At 46.0% G+C, this 14,889-nt stretch overlaps 1 protein-coding gene across 1 annotated transcript in view; it reads left to right on the forward strand.

Moving 5' to 3' along the window:
• Window positions 1-14,889, forward strand: part of VWDE (von Willebrand factor D and EGF domains) — a 395,553-nt gene that overhangs the window by 84,749 nt on the left and 295,915 nt on the right. The gene's annotated exons all lie outside the window — the stretch shown is intronic.

The raw sequence follows: 14,889 nt of genomic DNA on the forward strand, positions 1-14,889 counted from the left end.
GTCTCTATAGGCTCGACCTAAAAAGGGGTCAAAGGACGTGCCTCTAAATTACAGTCTATGAAACCTAATAGACATTTTCCATAAAATATTCTGTAGACAGTTACAGAGTTAACTTGAAACTTGAATTGAAGATGTAAATGCCCTGCACCTTTGCAGGCATGGTTCAGACGACAAGTAAGCACCATAGGTCAAGTGTTTAGATTCATGTCCATCTACTGGAAAACGGTGATCATTCAGAAAGCCCACCTATACGTACTTTTGTGGACCTAAAAACTACATTTGATTTACTCCTCTCTGGTAAGCTCTGTGAGACGCTCAAGAAGAAAGGGATTCCTCCGTCATTTCTTGAGACACTAATCGGACTACACTCGAATACTTAATCTTAAGTGTGTTGAGGTAGGTGGGCTCATCAAATTAATCCAGGTCAAGAAAGGGGTATGGCAAGGATGTGTGCCAGCCCCCACCCTCTTTTCCACATTTGAATAATGTAGTGGCTGTTATGGAGTAGTGCAGGAATGACGTGCCCACGATTGCAGGTCGCAGAACACATTACTCTTATTTGCAGATGACACCTTGTTGGTTTCAAGGTCCAGGGGATACAGCTCCTTTTGAACCGGTTTACTGTCTTTTGTGAAGATTGGGGACAGGCTGACTTCAAATATGTCCTGGCTACCCCAAATCTGTAAAGAGCCCTTAGTCTATGTCACTATGCCTTAGTAATTTTTAGGTTGCACAATTCTCTTTAACGAGGCAGGTATCACCTGCACTTAAAATTTATCAAGCAAACCGCGGTAGGGAGAGCCCTACACAGAGCTGAATTGTGGGGTCACACTGGGTATCATCTTTGTCCTCAGATGAGAATAGTTTTCTAAATTCATTTTTGAACCTACCCAAGAGCATCCCCACACTCCCTTTACTGTGGCATACTGGCATTGAGTAATTTGCAAGCAAGGTCAAAAGTAGACTCATTGTATACTGGCAGAGACTGACGTCAACCACGGCTCTGTAAAAATATCTCAGAGCCTTCAAAGAAATAGTCTACTTTAATAAGGGAAACAAGATAAAATGGCTAAACATCCTTAGGGCATCACTGATGCAGCTTGGCCTAGGCGACTATTGGGGAACATTTGAAACCCTTAGCCAAGGCCCATGTAAAGGATTTATACTGGGCCCATATTGGGGCTTGAAAGTTAATGGTAAGAACTTAGGCACCCTTACTGTAGATTTTATGGATCTTAAGAATCTGTGTTGAAGATTTCTTTGACTACATCTCAGCTCCGTTAGCCAGGAAACTTTATATGAGGTTTTGGTTTGGTACCCTCCCTATTAAGTCTTTCTGTAACAGTGTAAGGGTATGACCAGACCAATGTCTATCCTGTTTGCCAACAAGCGGATGAGGCTCCTATACATTATTCCTTCTTTTGTCCAGGCTTTGAAAGGCCAAGGAAACAATGATTAGTCCCGATTTGTAGGCAGCTTGGGACTAGGCAGTGTTACAATGCACTTAGACTGCTGCGAGCTGAAACCAAAGAGAATATTGGGTACATTGTGGCTATGTTCTTGCACTGGAGTTGGATCATGAGGGCAAATATTTTCCGTTAAACGTAAGAAGTTCTCCTAATGATTTTAGCTTGGTGTTTTGAGGCCTTGACTATCTTGTTGAGTCTTTCTGTATATCAATGATGTTTAGCCTTATGCATTATATCGATTATTGCACTTTACTCGCAAAAATATGCACTTTACAACCATAATATGGGTGCTCCTTTTTTGCATTCTGGACGTTCTTTTCCCCATGTCCCTCTGACAAAGCCAACTGCCTGCATCATAGTTAAACACTTACATTGAAAACGGCCTATGAAAGCCACATTTTGCGACTGATGCATCATGATCTGCGGGTCTCTGGAAGCTTTAGAGGGTGACATATTATCCAATGTTTTGTACATTAAAACTCATAGGATTGTGGAATAGTTTGATGATTTCTTTAACGAGATAGCGGTCTTCCGTCAATGCTTTGCACTTAATATTTTGTCGGTGACTTTTAATAGCACAGGTTCAATTAATGTTTCTCGAGTAAGCAACATTTCTGTTCCTATAATTACACGAACTGGCTGTGAAAATTGATTGTGCAGCAATGGAGTACTTTCTGTGCAGCCAATTATCCGATGTAAGTAGCGCATTTATGGATTTTAAATCTGAACAATACTGTTATTATTTTGATGGTTTTATGTGGGTTTTTTGTGGATGGTTTTGATGTCAAACTTAAGCTTATCATGACCTATTCATTTTTTATGTTTGTGTATGCCCTTATGTTTTTTACTGAAATAAATTAAATTGATGGTGATGATTGCCTAATTGTCTAATAAAGCTATTTGTAGTTCTGTCTAAATGCTGATAAAGTAAACACCCATAATTCGGAATAAAAAGATTCCAATCAACAAGTTACTGGTAATCACATAGTAATTGATATTAAAATTGATAGAACTCTCATAAAATGTGAAGATTTAAAAAAAGACGCCTGACACTTGTTATGAAAAGCTTATTAAATTTGAGATAGTTTGATTAAGTAAGCAAAAATTAAACGCACAAACAAAGTTTACAAAATGGCCCTCTCTACCTCACAGAAAAATATGAATGGTGTGTATCCTGATTCTAGGGAAGGTAGCTAAACAAAAGTCAAGTAAATTACTGGAAGTTAGAAAGAATGATCTATTAATTATAATGAAATTAAAAACTTTCAGTTTTTCATTTAAGTTTTAAAGACCATATCATAAGTGCCATGAAATAGAACTCAATGGTGGCAAAAGGACACTTCGGGAGTAACCAGAAAAAAGGCAGTCAGTGACAGATAAAGCACCATCTTCAAAGCAACCATTAAGTGGTTCAAAGTTTCCTCTGACCTTTAGCAAAGCTATTTCCTCCTTTAAAGAAGAAAGATGTTCACCTTAATCACAGTGAAAGGCCATTAGGCTTTCTCTGATGCAGGGGATGGAGCACCTTGTCCACTGCTCTCAAGCCATGCCTTCCTTACGAAAGTCTTTTATACTTGTCCGCTACTTCAAAAGTTTGACTGGGTGACATTTTCATTCTATGAGTGGACTAGGGAAATGGTACCAAAATTAAACTTTAAAGAAAGTAGATTTTTAAAGGATTTTTACTTAAAAACATTGTTTTAGAAGTTTCCATTACTGTCTTTTTTGAATGTTACTGACTTTTTGAAATTAAGTTTCAAAAGGAATCTTGGAAGCATTTATAACACCTCCAAAAAAATAGCAATTTTAGATTTACAAACACATTGTTATCCACCCTAGAGAATTCCGTGAAATCCTGTGGTATTCTCTACATAATAAAGTTTGGTTTCTAAACTCATAATGTATATATCACGGTGTGGAAACCTTTTATGGAATGGGGAACAGCAATGTGTCTGGGATAAATATGCAAGGTCCAATGATTACACCATGCCTTGGTATAAAAAGGCAGGCCGGGTTGGCCCCAGGCGAAAGCAAGAGCTCTGGCCCGAGGCGCCCAGGATAAGAAAGGGCTTTGGGAGATAATTTGCACTCGTTAGTGGTGAGATGAGGACTTAATAAAAAAAATAAAATTTAAAAAAGTTTGGTTTCTAAATTAGACCCTCAATTTTCTTATGTGTAGTGGTACAAGAAGTAGGGTGATCTACTGCACTAGGCTTTTACTTTTCCCCTTTGTTATCGAACAGTATTAAGAATTAATTCTCCACTGGTTAAAAATTATGCCAACCCTTGATAAAAAAAAATTCTTTATAGCGTGCAGATTTGTGCATCTTGATGGATTTTATTTCTTACATTCAGCATTAACTGAATGTCTTACAGATTGTTTCAGGAATAATAGTTAATTAGTTTTGCAGTGGCCATAAAATATTCATGGAGGATAGAAGATAATCCTTTGACGAAAGTATGAAAAGGTGATTGACCCTTTGTGTGATAAGTAACTTTTCTTAATTCAAATTTTTTAACAAGGGCCATACATTTGCAATTCCCCAATATTTTATGCCCACTGGGCAAAGGAACTTGACAGAGTTTAGAATGATACGGTTATATGGTTCCATAGATTCAAGATGATAAATTTCATGAATCGGTAGCATTAAGGAAGAGCTCTTTGATTGAAGAGAGAAAAGCTTCAAAGGAGCATTCCCTAATTCTCTTCTATTTCTGTGAAAATCTCCACACAACAAAATATCAATACATAGGATTATCTACACGAGACATCAACTGGAAGAAACAGATGGAGAAGAAAAAGAATACATTTTAAAATATGAATCTCTTTACTCTGTAAAGGTAAGTCGTGCGATTTGATTCATGAGCTGTTTCATAATATTGTATATAATCTTTTCATATTTAGCTCACCGAATAAGGTTTAGACCCCAGTCCCCCAGCATCAGCATTGCCTTACAATTACACACTTTAAGAGTGTGTTGTCGGCAATAATTAACACACTTGAAAGTCACATTTTCAGGGTGATAGGAAAAGCCCTCAACAAAAAAAGAAATGGCAGTGGACCTAGCATTTCTATGGACATTAAGGGAAGGTAATGAAGAAAATTTGCCAAAAATAAGTGGTGAATCCACAGTATCTTGAGTGGTACATTAAGGGTTATGTAAGCAGATTAGTTTTACATAATTTATGTACAAGACAAGTCAGAATCCGCAGATAAAGGTAACTGTAAAAACCCTTTCAAGCAGAATTGATAATTTAATTAGATGGAGATTAGATATACATTTTCAATACTTGAATTCGTAGGTGGAGATTCAGCCTGTCACATTGGGTAATATTGTAATGTGAGTCTGCATGTTTGCACATTGGCTGTGAATCCTCCTCAGAAAACATTTATTTTGGTTGACCATCCAATTGAGGTCACACTTCTGCTATGATATAGTGGCTAAACACTCTAAATCAAATATTTTTTTTAGGTTTTTCATTATACTAGATTTATGATCACAGAGGCACATATGGCAAGGAATCCATCTTTGACTACATCCTTTTCCTATAGTGTGAGAAAGTGTATTATTAGTTGTGGAGCATGACAGTCCACCACAAATAATAATGTTACTATCCCGTTGGGTTCAGTAAAGGTTCCAGTTATTTAAACCTGAGTTCAAACCCTGGTAATTATGGTACTGAGCAGACTGATTTGACTTAAGAAAATGTGTAATCATCTTGAAGTACCAAAACAGTTAAAAAGTTGAAAGTAAATCACAAATAAAATTCCACTCCTAATTTATAAAAACAGGGAATCATGTAATGAACAAAATGACAACGAAACAACAAAAATACAATAAACGGTCGTATTTTCTATGTTTGGACTTAGACACTAGTTTGGAGTCTGGATTCTTCCACTGGGGCAAGGCTGCAGGATTTAGCCGAAGGTTTCACAAAAATTGATAATTTCTATGTGGGGACCTGCTGAAATGGATGTGCAGCTGTAGAAAAGATCCAAGCGGGAATAGCCACCAAAGCACCTTGGTAGAATTGATTTAGCAGATTTGTCCAGGACCTCCAGAGACCATTGTGACGATTGTTCTAGCTTTTAAGTATTTGCAGCAGGAGTACTCTTTGATATAGTCATAGGTTTCTGCAACTCATGAACAACATGTGAGATTCAAGACTGACTCCAGCAGAAGCCTAAAGCAGGGTCAAAGGCAGGTCCAGTTGGAGCAGGAAAAAGCTTTGTGAAGATTTGACATCCCACTGAATCTTGGAAACCAGGCCTTTGATCTTCATGCAAGTGGGAGCAGGTAGAGCACTTCAGCCTATTCAAAGGTTTCAAATGGCATGTGCAGTAAATCTTCTGTTCTTCCACGGGCCCATAGTCTTCTGAAGAAGGTGTTCAGAGGTGCAGCATTCATGCCTGGAGTAGCTTCTGAAGGAAGTGACTCCTGACCCCTCCCTAAGCAATCAGGAATAAGATCTCAGGAGTGGACCTATCCATGTTTGCCCAAACATCAAGAGGGGGGACGGGGAGCAGTTTTCAGAGAAAGCAAAGGTCCAGCACCAATGCTAAATATCAACAGAATGGATGGCAGCTGTTCCTAAGGAAAGTGTACTTCTCTACAACCAATTCTGGTTTGAGATATAATGTGTCCAGGTGTTATGTAGCTGGGATCAAAGTGAAGGTAGGGGAATTCCTCCTTATAGAATTGGTTCCCTCACACACCCTTGCACGTGTCGTGCTTCATCATCAAGCTGTGCTTCTCATTGTGGGGGGGCTGCAGTCCCCCACAGTCCCGCGAGAGTGCTCTTTGTCAGAGGTCCTTTTTTTAGGAGGTGCCTCAGTTGTGCATGTGGATGTGTGGTCTTGTGAAAATGTGTAGGTGTTTAAAATTATCTAACCAGATCCCCAAAGCAAGTTTAATCAAGGGTCCGGATGATAATTTAAAACATTGAGGACTGGAGTTGATCCTAACCAGCAAATAAGTAGGGGGAATAAGTATGCTCCTACTGCTCTCAGTCCACGAAAGTGAGGTGCACATGAAATGGGGTCAACAAGTTTCGCGCATATGGCGGGTCCCTAGTGGATCCTCTGTGGGCTTCTGTGAGTAAGGTGATATAAAATGATGTAACACCGTGTTAGTCAGGAAGAGACACCCTGTACTGCCACCATAACTATCTTAAGGTTAGCATGCGTCTGATCCCTAGGAAATATGTTGTATTCGTATTTTCGTATCCCAACCTACAGGAGACATGAAAAAAAAGGAAAAAAGAAGTAAACAAGGAAATGATACAGTACAGAATGTGAAATGAGGTACAGTATTATCAACCAAATATGGGTTTCAGTATTGTAGTCATTCATCTTAAACAAGAGAACCCAACTGCACATGCAAAACGACTAATTAGAGTTTGTTATTGAAGCACTACTGTGTAAAGATTATCCACAGCCTAAGGGTATTTTCACAGGGCGGAGTCACACGGATCGTGTGCCCGCCTTCTGATATGTCAAGATAGGTATTACATAAATTATAGTAATGGTGGATAGACATGTATACTCTTTGGACAATTAGGCAATTAGGCAAGCATGAAGACGAGAGAGTAGAAAAAGTGGTGTTCATCGTTTGCTGAAATGTAGTGATAATAGTGCCTCCATCTCAATCATCCCGCAGTGGCTGAACAGAGAGATCTAATAAAGTGCATGTCTTAAAAACCATCCATCAAGGCATGTACAATTAGTTGTTAGTGCATTGTATGAAGTTCGGAGGCGAAGTGGGGCAAAAAGGAGAGACGCCTACCCTTCTGTGAGCAAGGGATCGCCACGTTGGTGAGTACTGTGGATAAATGGAGACCAGAACTGAGGTGAAGAAAAGGGAGACAATAGCTCCGTAAGTGCAAAGTAGGAGAGAATAAAAGGTGAAACTCAACAGGAGCAGCTGGAGCCTACTTACTGTGTCACACACTCCTGAGCGCCTTTAAAAATCTCCGTTCCAATCAGGCTTGCCGGTAAATGTAGAAAACAGCCAAGCAACAGTTCTGGCCGGCTGGTTTCCGGATCCAATCGTGACTGAATAAACGTGACCCCTGACGCGAAATGCATCAAGTAAGATTACTAGAAAGTGAGACCGCTATGATTGAATGGGGTCTCAGCACCTAGGTTGTATGTATGTAGATTAGGTAACATCAACATACATCGTGAACCAGTGGCAACATCATTGTATTTCATTAGAAGTAGACAACATGACTATTTGAGGCGATTATCGTATTCTTATTTATTTTATGTATTTATAAAGTTTTATATAGCCTGAACTTGATCCCGAAGGATATCAGAGAGCTTTACTGTTGTGCCTTTCTAAATAATGTGTGTACCATCAGCCCATTTAGGCGTCTCAGACAAGAAGTATTGGTACACATTCAAGCGCCATGTTGGAAAAGGAAAGACTGTTAACTATTGATAGTAAATAAGTGTGGTGCACTGTCAATAATCAGGAAACAGATTAGTGACCTTCACTGAATAGCCAGTGGCATGGAAGAAAATTAATTCGGCAGGATTATAAATGCAGATACCAGCAAGAGTTAAATACATGATGGTTAAGATAGACAAAATGATGGATTATTCTACTGGTAAGTGGTCATTACAGGGAATTATAAAAACAGGAAGATGGCATAAAGGTGTTCTACCCATGGTATATAGGCATTCAACCCATCCCTATTACTATTCAGACTGGAGACCCACCATTGTTCCTGTCTGAATAATGTTTGTGTGGACCAACAGGGATTGGATTCAATTCTGGTCCAGCGTAGACTTTCGGTGGAGTGATTCTGCTCAAGGCAATGGTTCTGGAGCCTCGTGTTAGTCTTTTTACATCGACTAGCACTTTTATGTTCCCCAATGCGAGTCTCAACTGGGCGGGTAGTCATGCCCACATACCTCATGAACTTGGGACAAGGTATGAGGTATATACAATTTTTGCAGCAGTGCCATTGTGGGATACAGCAAACAAATCCACAGTGCACCTTTCATCCTAAATGCAAGATGGTGAAACCCTTAACTCTTTGTGCAGATCCTGGGAGTCCACCCTTGAGATCCTCTCATCACGTCAATCCAGTTCTGAGGCAGCTCCCTCCCCACTGGGAATGGAGCCTTCCTGTCTGGGGTAGCAAAGAATGGACCTGTCCAAGTGTTCTCTAACAAATGCCCGTGATGGGGGGAGGCACCTTTGAATTAAGTTCATGGCACTGCCCAGATGGTCATTTTGCTAGAGGAACAGAAACGCCTACCCACACCTAGGCATTTGCCTTGACTCTGGTAGCAGTTTTCATACCTTATTCAGGGCTTGAGCAGTCAAATGACTCAGCTGAATGCTAATGCAAATTACCCTCCAGAAGCTTCAGGAAGGGTAAATGTAACTTTCTATGAGTACCTTTTCCTTTATAATATTTAATAAAAATTCCACCAGTGAATTAGGTTTTTAATAAATAATATAAAGAGCTCAAAAATTCAATTTGTAGGTGTATCCTAGCTGAAGATAGCATTAATACATTTCATAGTGCATCCCAGTATTTCTCTATGGAACAGCCTCCCTTGCCACAGTAAAATTAGCTTTTAGGAGATTGTCACTTAACATTCTACGTGTCCTACTTTAAAATTCCATGCATCTTGCTTTATGGGCTTTAAGGCCTACTTAAGCGTGACTCATTAATATTTAAAAGGGAGGTATAGGCCTGTCAAGAGTTTGTTTTGATAGGTTGATTTGCAGGTCTAAACTGCCACAGTCAAGCTGCAATGGTAGGCCTGAATCCATGTTTACACTGTCACTATAATTGAAAGCCCAATAGGTGACATTTCACTTGCATTCCTTGGATTCACTTTGTACAATATACTAGGGACTTATATGCAAGCTAAAAATGCCAATTAGAAATATAAATAATTTTGACAAGTTTTAGAAGTCAGAGCACATGCGCTGTACTGCACTGTGCTGTGCCTGATTAGCAGAGTCTCAATGCAGTCAAAAATCAAGCACTTTCCGACACATAGGAACCCTCATAGTTCTTAAATATCCTGACCAACCCCCTCTCAGCTTTAGTGCATTATTTAATGACACAGTAAGGAATCTAAGGAATCTAATGTCTTTCAAATTGCCAATTGCTAGTTCTACAAAAAGCAATTTATGCTTTTTATGTGAAGTCGTTTCATTTTGTAATATTGTGTTGCCTTTTGGGTATATAACAGCTCTCCATTGTAGGCAGTCAATCAAATAGAGAACAGTCCAGGTGTAGAATACCACAAAATCCTGCATATTTTTGTGTGAAAGTTTGCCTCTTTTTTGTCACATGTGTAGAGAGCCACTCGGGCTCTCCACTACAATGTTTCTTTTCCCCCACGCACGCACGCACAACCCCGGGGCGGGCTCGCGCCGGGGTATAAATAAACGGGCGGAAGTCCGCTCGTGGTCTTTCCAGCCAACCATCATATCGTGTCTGTGTATCATTATTGCTTGCAGTATATTAGCACGTGGTAGGCCTCACTTACCACTTTACACTGGCGACGAGGCGGTCGTTTGCCACGCGTGCCCACCGCCTCCTGCACACCCTGCTGTGTGTGCTCCGGCCGCAGCGCCCAGCCGCTCCTGAACGTGGCGCCCTGAGACCGAGACCCGCCCACGCGTCACCCGTGAGGGTGCGCCTTCAGCCGGCGGGACTCGTGGTGCCGGTGAGCAGCCTTCGTTTCCTGCGGGTGAGTGATCCTTCTGCCCCGCCTGCGCGCGCTCGCCGCGCCCCTGCATCTCGCCGGCCGGCGAGAGGAAAGAGACACCGGCTGCACCACGTGTTCGCGGCCCGGAGCAGGCCCGCCTCCTCTTTTCTTCAGGAGTCCCCAGGGAGACGCCTCCGCTGCGTGTGCGCGCTGAGCTCCGCGCTGCTCTCTCTCTCCCACATCACGCTCTGGCCCTCGGCACCACGAAACAAGCATTGGCAGCTGCAATTCCGGCCTACCTCTGCCTGCATACAGGACACTTAGCAGCCAACAAGCATTGGCCAGTGCATTTCGGGCCCGCTCCTGTCTCTGATGAGGGGTATCTGAAAGGCCTGCAGCCCTGTGGAAAAGGCAATTGAGCAAGCGAGGGGAGGACACTAGAGACTATCACTACACCCGAGGACACCTGCGAGCAACAGAACCCTGTCACACTACGTTGCGCACCACCACGACCCCGGAAAGCACCATACCTCCTCTCCAACAGCGCCGCAATGAGTCAGGACGCCGGCGCAGTTCAAGATGGCGTTGCCCAGCCTCCGCCACCTGCAATTCCCCCACAGGCCAACGCCCAGGCGGGGAACCAAGCTCCTGCTGGGCCCACTACTCCTGCACAGCCTGCCCACCTGCACGCCGGCGCAGCGCCCATCCCGCCATTCAGCGAAACGTCGGATCCAGCCACAGCCGCCCTCCGATGGAGAGCGTGGGTCGGACGCCTCAATCTATATTTCAAGGGTACCAGAGAAACTGACGGAACGGTGAAGAGGTCACTACTCATCCTCTATGGGGGACAAGAAATCTACGACCTATTTGAGTCGCTCCCAAACACCGGTGCCGAGGACGACTACGACGCCGCGGTCGCGGCCCTAAACGCCCACTTTGATCCGCAGCTAAACAACGACTTCGAGAAATTCAAGTTCAAGCGCGCCTGGCAGACTGAATCTGAATCCGTCGACATGTATTATGCTCGGCTCCGTCGACTGGCGAGCACTTGCCCGTTCACTGACCCCAGGGAAGAAATAAGGGATCAAATAATTGTCGGATGCAAGTCGAAGCTGCTAAGAAAGTTGATCCTCAGGCAACCAGGGATTTCGCTCGACGAGATCCTCGTCCTGGCCAGATCGCATGAACTGTCGGATGCGAGGGCCGAAGAGATGGAGGTGGCGTTGCGCACTCCGGTCATTGCTCCAACGATGGCGCGAACCCCGACCATCAAGGAAGAGCGAGTGGATGCCATTCACAGGCGATTCCCACCGGTAAGGCAACGACAAGGCCCGCCACGGACCAACCGCTGTGGGTATTGCGGAGAAGACCACCCGACCGCCGCCACGTGCAGCGCAAGAGGCAAGACGTGCCTCAAATGTGGGCGCCTCAACCATTTTGCCGCCGTCTGCCGGGGAGGCAAATTCAAATCAGCAGGACCACGTGCTCGTGCGGTGACGCAGCGGATCCATCAGCTATCGCTTGACCAGGAGCGACCCCCGCCGGACACCGAAGCACAAGACCGTCGGCCCAGGTACGAGGACGATGAAGATGACGAGGTATACATCGTCTCCTACGTCAGCCGAGCATCTACAAAGCGAAGGCCGCCGCCCATGTGCTCCATCACTGTAGACGGGACGAATGTCAACGCGTTGATTGATACCGGAGCGTCTGTCAACGTCATGGACTCAGAGCAATACGACCGCATGTCCCCGAAGCCGACGCTGGCACCGTCCACAGCAAGAATATACACTTATGGAAGCACGGAACCGCTCCCTCTCCAGGGGGTAATACAAACCACTGTCGTCAATGGGGAATACTCCACCGAGACCAAATTCCATATCACCGAAGGCAAGAAAGGCACCCTCCTGAGTTGTCACACCGCGGAGGATCTCGGCCTGGTATTCTTCGCCAACCAGGTGCATCAAGCACACGCGGATTTCATGCTCAAAGACTTCCCAGAACTGTTTAAAGGACTCGGCAAACTCAAAGGGCGGAAGTTCAAACTTCACATAGACCCCACCGTGAGGCCCGTCGCACTCAGGCATAGGCGGGTGCCCTTCAACCTCCGGCCACAAGTAGAGGAGGAGCTGCGGAAGCTGGAAGAGCTGGGGGTGATTGAGAAAGTGTCGGGGCCGACACCCTGGGTCTCCCCGTTGGTCGTCGCCCCCAAACCAAAGCAGCCAGGAGCCATTCGCCTGTGTGTGGATATGAGACTCCCGAACACGGCCGTTAAGCGTGAGAGGCACATCACCCCCACCATGGAGGACATCATAGCGGACCTCAACGGGGCAAAGTGGTTTACGAAGCTGGACCTCAACTCCGGATACCACCAGCTAGAGTTGGAGCCCGCCAGCCGATACATTACCACGTTTTCGACACACGTGGGGCTGCGTCGCTACACCCGGCTCAGCTTCGGCGTATCCTCGGCGGCCGAGGTTTTTCAAAACGCGATCCGGGAGGTACTGTCAGGACTAACAGGTGTCATCAACCTGAGCGATGACATCCTTGTCTATTCTTCAACCCTAGAAGAGCATCACACCAACCTGAGGGCGACCCTGCAGAGGCTGGCCGACAGCGGATTGACCTTACATAGAGCCAAATGTGCCTTCTACCAGGAAGCAGTGGACTTCTTCGGATACACATTTACCAGGCAAGGCCTCAAAGTGGACCCAAAGAAAGCGGAGGCGATTAAAGCGGCCAGCACACCTCGGAACCCAACGGAAGTACGCAGCTTTTTGGGCATGGCCACGTACTGCGGCCGGTTCATCCCGAACCTGGCTGCCATCGCGGAACCCCTCCGAGCTCTCACCCGCACCGATCAGAAGTGGGACTGGACCTCGGCCGCAAACAAAGCGTTCCAAAATGTCAAAGCTGGTCTTTTGGATAATACCACCATGGCCTACTTTCAGCCAAGACGAAAAACCGAACTGATTGTGGACGCCAGTCCCGTGGGACTAGGTGCAGTCCTTTTGCAGGAGTACGGTCCGGAAGAATGGAGGCCAGTCGCCTATGCCAGCAAGGCGCTGACAGACACGGAAACCAGATACGCACAGATAGAAAGGGAGGCCCTGGCTATCAAATGGGCCTGCCAACACTTTCATCTTTACCTCTGCGGACAGGAATTCACCGTGGTCACAGACCACAAGCCTCTCCTACCCCTTTTTGCAGGAACCTCAAGACTAGCTCCTCCACGGATTGAGCGGTGGGCCGTCCAGCTACAGGGCTATCGCTTCAAAGTGGTGTTCCGGCCTGGCGCTCACAATCCCGCCGACTACCTGTCGCGGCACCCGGACGTTGCCTCGCAACTGCCATCCACGGAGGACGGAGAGGAAGTAGAAGAAATCGTGCACATGGTCACGCAGGCCGCGTGTCCCGAAAACATGACCCTCAAGGAGATCGGAGAAGCCACGGCGGGGGATGAAACCCTCACGAAGGTCCGCCGAGCCCTGGAAGAGAGCCAATGGGCCCGCTTCCTAGATGGCGCTGCAAGCCTGCGTCCGGAGGTCAGCCATGCAAGACAGCAGCTGTCGCACATTCGCAGTGAACTCAGCGTGGGTGAAGAAGGAGTGATTCTGCGAGGACACCTCCTCGTCATGCCGGACAGCCTTCAACAGCGCGCATTAAGCCTAGCTCACGTGGGACACCAAGGCATGGTGAAGACGAAAGCGCGCCTACGGAGCAAGGTGTGGTTCCCAGCGATGGACACCCAAGTAGTGGCAATGATAAGGTCCTGTCATGCATGCACGATCACCGGGGGTGAACCCCTTCCAGCCCCTGTAATCACGGAAGACGCGCCCCGGGCTCCATGGGCCCAACTCAGCATTGACTTTGGCAGCTTCCCGGACGGGAGGCAGATGTTGGTGCTGGTAGATTCCTTCTCGAAGTTCCCCATCGTGGAAGTCATAGCATCCACCGCTTTCCCACACGTCAGAAAGGTGCTAAACCGAGTGTTCGCAACCATGGGACTCCCCGAGGAAATTAAGTCGGACAATGGACCTCCCTTCCAGGGTCGAGAATTCCAATCGTACCTAGAATCTCTCCGAATCACTCACAGGAAGATCACTCCGTTATGGCCTCAAGCCAACGGAGAAGTGGAGAGGCTGATGCGGACAATAAACCGGGCCCTTCGGATAGCGGTGGACAATGGGGAAGATCTGGAGATAGCACTGGATCTGTTTCTAGGAGCCTATCGGCAAACGCCGCACTCGACGACAAAGTGCGCCCCAGCTCACGTACTGTTCAAACGGGCCCCCAGAGACGGCATACCCACGGTGAGCGCATGGATGCCGGCCGAGAGAGATGCAGAGGCCACGCAGGCAAGGAGACGAGTCACCAACGCTAAAGCCAGTCTGCATCGCCACGCCAAAGAGCCGGACATCCGAGAAGGTGATGCAGTGGTTGTCAAAGATCGCTACCCAGGATGGAAGTTTAGAACACCGTTTGAGCCAGAGGTGTGGAGAGTTGAAAGAGTTCAAGGGACAATGGTCACGGCCAGGAGAGACGGGCAGACCGTCACACGAAACGTATCGTGTTTCAGAAAGGCAACCGAGGCAGCCGTTGGGCACCAGCGAGCGGAGGAAGCGGAGGAAGAAGAGCTGGTGCTGGAAGAGGCAAGCGGCCCCAGGTCCCCTAGTCCTCTGCCCGGACCGGCACGCGGAGAGAGTCACCCGAGGCCAATGCCACCCGGCCTCGGCG

The sequence above is a fragment of the Lissotriton vulgaris genome, chromosome 10 (genome assembly GCF_964263255.1).
Source record: "Lissotriton vulgaris chromosome 10, aLisVul1.2, whole genome shotgun sequence".
NCBI lineage: Eukaryota > Metazoa > Chordata > Amphibia > Caudata > Salamandridae > Lissotriton > Lissotriton vulgaris.